The sequence below is a fragment of the Bombus affinis genome, chromosome 18, assembly GCF_024516045.1.
Source record: "Bombus affinis isolate iyBomAffi1 chromosome 18, iyBomAffi1.2, whole genome shotgun sequence".
NCBI classification, from domain to species: Eukaryota; Metazoa; Arthropoda; class Insecta; order Hymenoptera; family Apidae; genus Bombus; species Bombus affinis.
This window is the reverse complement of record NC_066361.1, coordinates 1,136,977-1,145,134: the sequence shown is the minus strand read 5'-3', so window position 1 is coordinate 1,145,134 and position 8,158 is coordinate 1,136,977. Positions and strand designations below refer to the sequence as shown.

General features: G+C 36.3%; 1 long non-coding RNA gene across 1 annotated transcript; it reads right to left on the bottom strand.

Moving 5' to 3' along the window:
• Nucleotides 1-1,335: 1,335 nt before the first annotated feature.
• LOC126926684 (uncharacterized) lies at nt 1,336-6,820 on the bottom strand. Its single transcript, XR_007714771.1, has 3 exons — nt 5,501-6,820; nt 2,659-4,853; nt 1,336-2,563 (listed from the first exon to the last, which is right to left on the bottom strand). It is a non-coding gene; the product is annotated as an uncharacterized LOC126926684 (long non-coding RNA).
• Between the last annotated feature and the right edge of the window lie 1,338 nt (nt 6,821-8,158).

Below are 8,158 nucleotides of genomic sequence, written 5' to 3'. Positions count from 1 at the left end.
ATAATGTTAAGGGATTTTCCCAAGATTCCAAAGGGAAGACTTCGGTGTCCTTTCATCTCCGACAAATATAATATGTTTAATGAATTTTTTGTAGAAAGTTTTATCTATTATTAATGAAGCAGACTAAATTCCATATCTAAATCATTTTGTCAATTTCATTATTCATTATCACATCAAAGCATGTGTTTTTGTAATTCATATTATAATAATGTTTCCATATATGAATAAAAGCTTCGGTAAAACTTTTTTATAGAAAAGCGTACATTTCTCTTAATTGTGCTTATATTAATAAAAGTAAACTTTTGAAAAAAATAGCAATTTCTTTAATATGTAAAATTTAAAATTTTATTGTTATTATGAATTAATGTTTGTATAATTCACATTATTATTATTTATAATATAAGTCTACAAGCCACTATAAAAATCTATTAAGTTAATGTTTCTAAAGGTTTGTGGAACTGCAATTTATAATTTAATAGGTTAAAAAGCAAATTGGTTCAATTTGTATATTATATAATTTTAAATATTGAAGAAAACAGAGGTGGTAAAATGGGAAATACAAATTTAGAAATGCAAACCAAATGTATAGCTTAGTTTATGAACTACTATTAATAAAAACATTTGCATTTTAGGAGATTATTATATTAGGGTCATATAAAATATATAATTTTTTAAATTGCAGAAATTCTTCTAACAAGCTAATGTATGTTATAAACTACATATAATATTCATATCTTCATGCATTTAATAACAATAAATAATGTATCACAAAAGAACGTTAAATAATAAATACATATTTAAGGAACATGATTTTAAAAAATAAAATACATACTCTATAATAAATATAAGATTTCAGTGTACATGAAATTTATAATAAACAGTTTTAGAACACCTGCGTTCTTGTAATAATTAAATTTTTTCTATTCTTTGTATAGTTAGTGATTAATAGGCTTTTTCTATTGCTTTTGAATTTAAAATATTTTACTATTTATTTATTTTAAAAACTTTTATATTCATGGTAAAAATATCGTGTATTTATTTTATTGTATACCTGCTATTATTTGTTGTTTCATTTAATTCTAATTTGATGGTAGAATTTCTTCAAAAACCTGTATTACTTTAAACATAAAGTTGTAATACTTCTTCCTCAAAAGTAGGGTCCAATAACATAGCAATACCTTTTGTTCCTGCTTTCATATATTTTTAGAATATGCTTTTTAGACACTTCCCATAAAGCTCGATTATTTCACCACATCAAGTGGTTGTACTATTGGAAATAATGTAAAAATATTGTTATTAAATATAGGTTTGGGGGTTGATATTCAATAGATTAACTCAGATTGAATATTACTTTTATATTTCATCACCTCGTACAAAACGTCCGAACATACCGGATACACTTAGGTAATTAACACGTAGTCGAGTGCCAAGACAAAAGAACGTCGTTAGAAGTCGTACCAACTTAGCTTATAGGAACTAGCGATCATACCAACTTAGCATTTCTCAACAAATATTACTAAGAGATAAAATAATGAAACAAATCATATGGAAGACTAAAATTAACTAAATAAAGAATAATCTATAATCTATATTCTACTATACATCGTCCACAAGTTCAGAATAATTTAATGATTAATCTGAGTTAGAAAGTGTGATATCTAAATAAAATGGTAGTCGTTGGCTAAGTATAAAGGAGTGGTAATAGTTGAAATCGGAAAAACAGTAGGAGGATTTCGGGATTGGAAATATAAATTAGTTATTTATATTATTAATCTTACCTTGAAAAGGTGAAAGAGAATAAATTTCGTTATCACCGATAGGGTCAGGTTTGCAGTACCTAACATTAAATAAATTTATTGTTTGAAAAAATTTGTAGAAGAATGCAGTAACATTAAGCTAAATAATAACAGTATTATTTTGATTATACTTAAAACAGTTAATCTAATAATACAGTAGTTTAATTTGAGAAGTTTAATTACGAGTATAATAATACATATACGTCGGGTTTTCGTTAGAATTTTGGGCGCGTAATAATTAATAAGTTTAATGAAAACTATTGACAATGCTCTTGGGTTCAATAACGAATCCACGATCAACGGGTACACTCTTTGTACAATAGAATATATTTTGTAACACAAAGTGACGTTAGTTGAGACACTCGGTTACTTTCTGACTGATTCACAAGATGATATCAGTAAATACTCCAAGGTGATCACAAGAATAAAAGACTGATACGATCATATTTCTCAATTACATATTGATGAGGGATATCAATAAAATTGCAGGCGCCGTTACTAGGCAGATCCGCGTAGAGCCGACGTTGCTCCTGGCTGGGGCTTGTTTGTTAATACAGCGTATCCCTCAATATCGGTACTTCTTCTGTTAGGTAAAATGGTCATCCTGTGACCGTGGCAACCAGTTGTGTCTCCTCGAACCCAAGTATTGGGGATCTTCCCAAAAGAAAGGTCCGATGTCCCTACATTTTCGACATATAAATTATGGCTCACCTTGCCAGGGTGTTAATACCAGCTAGATATTTATTAATAGAACTGCATGGCCTGTCCTAGAAGTAAATTAAATTAAATTAAAATCAACTAATGAAATAAATACTATTGGATGATTTTAACTACTGACACCAAAAGGGCCTATGGAACGTACCGGTTTGAGTGCAGGTAACAAGTCCAACGACTAATGCTGACGTGTGGGCTGTTGAAGAGTATGTAAGTTTGTAATATGATTCTACCACTTTATGATACCTCTTGTAATGCACTTGATCGGCACAAGCAGAGGCAACGTTTACCGGGACTGCCATTGGGAGCCGTGTTGTGAAAAAGACCTGCTCTTCGGAGCTCAATTCTGAGATCGCTGCGCTTGCGCCGGGCGAGAGTGCCGTGTATGCTATCAGGCAGTTGGTGCGATATAGGGGGGATGGCTTCCTCCCTTATCACACTGTGGCTTGCTGAGATATAGTCCGCTTGCAGTAAGTTCCGCCATTAATTTTTTTTGATTCTGATGTTGCCAAGATAGGATAAAACCTTTTAAATAATGTTCGATATGTCGGTGCTGGTATGGTCTGTAACTTACAAAACTGAGTTTTCATTTATGCTCATGCTAGTTGTTTAGCGTTACTTTGGTCACTAAACTAACTAACGTTACGAAATTTAAGGTAACTTTGGACAACACTATGGTAAATGATTTTGGCTTTAAAACCAGAATAGTGGGTGATGATGCTGGTGTTTTGAACGGGGCAGATTGTCGATGCGTGTGATGGTCCACAAATGTGAAACAATATTAATGTCGTCTGGTTTGGCACGATCGAACGATGTTTAAAGGCCGTCGGAACCTCGGTGGTGCGTTGAACATTAGAATCTCGTAGGTGGAGGATAGCATTCACTTGGCACGGTAGGTCTTCTTATCGCTAAAGCCAACGGTGTCGACGTGAAGAGATGCGCACGGTTCTGTCAGGCGGTCGCCATCTTGGTATAGGGGTTACTCAGGGCAGGGTTATAGAATCATCATCAGCCTGGTGCCGATGTACGAATTGGTGGTGCCACCTGTACGTACAAGTTACGATATGTAGCCTTAGATGAGTATACTGAACGTGTCGTGCCATCTCGGGACTATTACAAGTCATGACAGTTAGATATTCACTCACTAAGTGACACCCATGAAGCTGGGCGCGTACTACGGTGTAGCGAGAAACATATGATAAGCTGCATTGTTAAGAGTATTATTTTTTTCACTTTTTGTAATTGGCCTATCGCCTCTTTTAGTTTAAGATTCGGGCAGTGGGTCCATTCCAACCACAAGGGTTAATAACATGGAATAAACTGGAATAGGAGGAATTTACTAAGCAAAAGTTCCCGACAAAATGGCGGTTTGCCAAGTTGGGTTCTTGGGACGCCATGATGTTGTACGGGTCAGTATGTCTCCAGGCGCGGTGCTCGAGGTCCACTCGCAACGTCTAGTAGAGGTTGCCACATTACGAACCACTTGTTCGTTGACAGAAATAGAGGCTGCTCTATGTAAGTTCCAGCGCTGTTGAGCTGTTACTTTGGAGATGTTTTTTGGGGATATCCGAAATTTTCTCGCGGTTCAAATCTATTTTAAATAATGCCTTACAGTGGCAGGCATCTACTTGTCAAATCGCGTTTCGGGAAAAAAACCTGGAAGCACGGGAAATTACTTTGAACTCTGAGTCAGTTGGCCTGATATATTCGGCTATCCGAAAGTTCCATTATGATATTTCATATTTAAGGAGGGCATTGTTTTCTCCTACATTTTTTGGTTGATTGGAAACATTAGCAAGGAAGAAGACATAGTTTAATAATGGATATTCAGATGTAGCTTCTGAGGTGATGTTGGTGATAGGTGTAGATGAATCACTCGATATTGTTCAACAATAACTATTTATTTGCTTGTGTTCGTGGTATACACTCGCGCGCCGAAAGCGCGGTACAATTATCGGTTCGCGATTACAAGTTCAAGCTCGGCGCGATACTTTTCGCGGTGGTTCGAGTCGAGACGATTGCACCAGATGTCGAGAAATTCAGATTCGCTATTACGTACGACTGCGGACAAACAATTCAGATAGGCGTCTTCCAACTCGTCTCGCGGCTCACGGCAGAGTGAATTTGTATCGCGATGATGCTTCTTAGGAAAACTGTGATTGGGTGTGTCTAAGGATACGGAATCATCGGATTCGTTAAGAAAAGTGTTAGTTCAGAGAGTGAGGGAAATGGACGTCGCTGTTAATTGGCTAAATTTTGAGTTGGTGGTTGGAAAGGGATGTTAACTGCCCTTAAGAGAAAGTTGCTAGCGAGGAGCGTCGTACGTGAGAAAAAGCAGATTTCCTGTTGTTACGCCACGAGGCTTACCACAGGCTGTATTTTCTACCCGTCGCTCGCGGCCCTACAATGTCGCAGTCAGATCGTTTCATCTGACCGCCGGATCATATACAATGTATCGACGAGCGCATAGCTGTCGCCAAGCAGCAAGTTCTCGAAACGTCGAATTTTGTCCGTTACGTTTTTCATGCAAGAACAGACATACGTGATCATAGGCGCGAACGGTGACGTGACGTAAGTAGAGTGGAGGTCGTCTTAAACATGAGACAAAGGAATCATCTAAAATCGGTTAGTTCCTTGTGACACGTCGAACGTTACACATTGAATCGAATCTAACACATAACGTCTGTCTCAAGCTGCGAAGTGCGATAGGTCTCGTTATATGCAAACCGCTAAACAAACCTTGACTGTTATCTTTTTCGTTTTTTAATTGTTGATCTTTGACTGAACTTGTTTCGTTATTTTTATTAAACTTTTATCAACCAACCCAGTATAGTTGTTCATATACACTCAAACCTAACCACCTCTATTCTCGTAATAGAAATAGGGGATCAATCAGTTCGTGGCGTCGATTGTTTAATCGTAACGAGAATTTACGACTCTCGTTGACGCGTTATCTAGCGATCGCGTCTCTCCGCGAACGGTTGAAACACCTGTGTTTTCCCGTAGTGGGTGGTATGTGTAGGGACTGTTGAGACAAAGACTATTTGTCCCTTTAGAGAACCTTGGCTACATGAATCCTAAGATTTATAGCGGGTCCTTAGGCTAGCTGCAAATATTCGGTGAGAATGTATCGACATCTTTCAGTCATCTTGTTCGAAGGGTAGAGTCTTTGTGTAGCGAGCCACGGGACAGAAACCGTTGGGAAGTTTGCTGTCGCGTGTCGCTACACTTCCTATTGCCTATACGTGGCGGTAGGATATGTTTGGAAATCTTAAATGCTGCGAGCGATGCTCTGTTCTTACCGCCGAGTTACTGGCTATTATTTAGCGTAGTAAGAGGAGCCGGTTCACTGTTGAACTATGTTGCTGTGGTGTAAGAGCGAAGATTTCCCCTAAAAGTGTAGAGTTTCAACTCTGGGTGATCTTCGACGCACTGATTTCGGGACTAAGCTTTGTATTCTAGTATTTACCCGCTTCTCTAAGGACAGGGTTAGGTTTGTGGTTCATATTTAGCCATCAGATATATCGGGATGAAATGAGGGAATACAAGGTCTAGGACAATTGTCCAGTTTATTATTCGATGGAATTTGACTGCAAGTAATTTTTGAGCCACTTGTTTTTCGAAGGAATCGTATTTATTTGTTTCGCTCGTCGTTAGTATTTTGAATTCTCGTTTTCCCTCGCCTTTTTAACGCTAACTGTAAGCGTTGAGAGCAATCTTGATGTGAACTTGATGACCAAATTTTTACACGACACGCAACAAGGTTGATTTGTGTTATCCTCGCTTTCTTCGGTACAGGAATCTGGGTCAATGCGTTCATCTGGATCGTAATTCATCGTTGAATTTAACGCTGCGGCAGTCTGTTGCAGTTAGAAGCAACACGGCCTAAACGTTGGTTAGTTTTACATTGCACTTCGTTTCTCAAATCTAATTTCTTGTGAAAAGCCGGATGCAAAATACTAGAAACCAGTCGAAGATCAGAAATTGAAGAAAATTTCAGGCTGACTTTTGACACTAATCTCACCAGGCCTTGTCAAATAACTGGTTTTAAAAGTTGAGAAATCAATTAATCGGAGAATATAAGAATTCACATAAAACTAGGTGAACAAAGGAAATAACGATAAATGTACAATTTTAAATTAGATCTTTAAATCAGTCATTTTGCTAGGCCTGTAAGGTTAGTGTTAATTAAATAGTTTAGTAGTCGTTGCGCGACATTTTGAATATTCTTTCGTATAGTAATTAGCAAAATAATTTTCCTTCATTGATTTCTCCGCCATATTTAATTTTCATTCTTTACGCCCTTCACTATACATTTCTTAATTCTCCGTATTCAAGATATTTCTAAGAATAAAAATCATTGGATTGGTCAAAACTCGAGATACTACCTCGTCATGATAAAAATGTTATAGAAAAAATATCAATGGACTTCAAATTTTCAATCGTAAAAAAATTGTTCTCTTACCGCATTTTTCGCTTAGGAATAAACAACGTTTCTCTTTTATTATTTTTATATTAGTATTAAAAGAGAATACGCGCTTAAAAAGCGCTTAACCCTTCATCTGCATACTGGGTCATCGCCGACCAGTAATTTTAAGTAATTTTTCATATTTTCCATGCTGTTGTTTAAATCTTGCTTTGTTTAACGAATTTGTTAAGAAATGTTAAGTTGGTATGATGGGTAATTTCTACAAGCTAAGTTGGTACGACTCCTAACGAAGCTTTTGTGTCTTAGGAGTCGACCACGTGTTAATTATCTAAGTGTATCCAGTGTGTTCAGACGTTTCGTACGAGGTAGGAAATACAGAAAGTAGAATTCAATCTGTGTTAATCCATTAAATATTAACCCAAACCTATATTTAATAACAGGAATTAAGGTAATAAATTAAGGTAAGTAAGGTAATAAGTTATGTGACAGTGAGTTAAGTGATGTTAAGACAAATGTGTCTGTGATGTTGCTAGTACGGCTATGAATTATTGTACGATGCTTGTAAATTTCGATATAGAGAAAGACTCGTGCTGCCCAGTTCGAAAGATACCTGCTGCGTAATTCGAAAGGAAATGCTTCGTAGAAGATGAATATTTTTGCTGATGTATACATTTCTTGGTATAGTAACGTGTAATCGTTAACTGCGTAGCTGCTTGTGTCATCGGCTCGTGTGTCCTCCTTCCCTCACCACTTTGGAAGTTGCTCGGCGAAACTAAGGTGCAAGGAGTTATTTAGTCATAACATGGATTGCGTTGCGTCAGGTTTGTAACGTATTGTAACCTATTGGTGGCTAAATTTCGGCTTTTATTACTCCAATAATTTAATCCAATTAAATAATCACACGCGAAAGTAATAAAATTTTGTCAAACAATTCTCTGCGCGACATTAGAGTTTTTGTTCGACGATTATAATTTTAGCAGTCGCGGAAATGTAAACCTATTTTATATTTTTTTGAACATTATTTTTCGGTGCTACAGTCAGCGCATCTCTCAGGAGGACAAAGCCTATGCAGGAGCTCAAGAGTGTAAGGAGTTTTACATATTGTATTTCAATTTGTTCTACTTATTATAATTTGTTTGAATCACTGATAATAATACAGTAAAAATGATTGATAATTTAGAAAGCTATAAATGTCCTTTTTAATTGAAATATAGTCTTA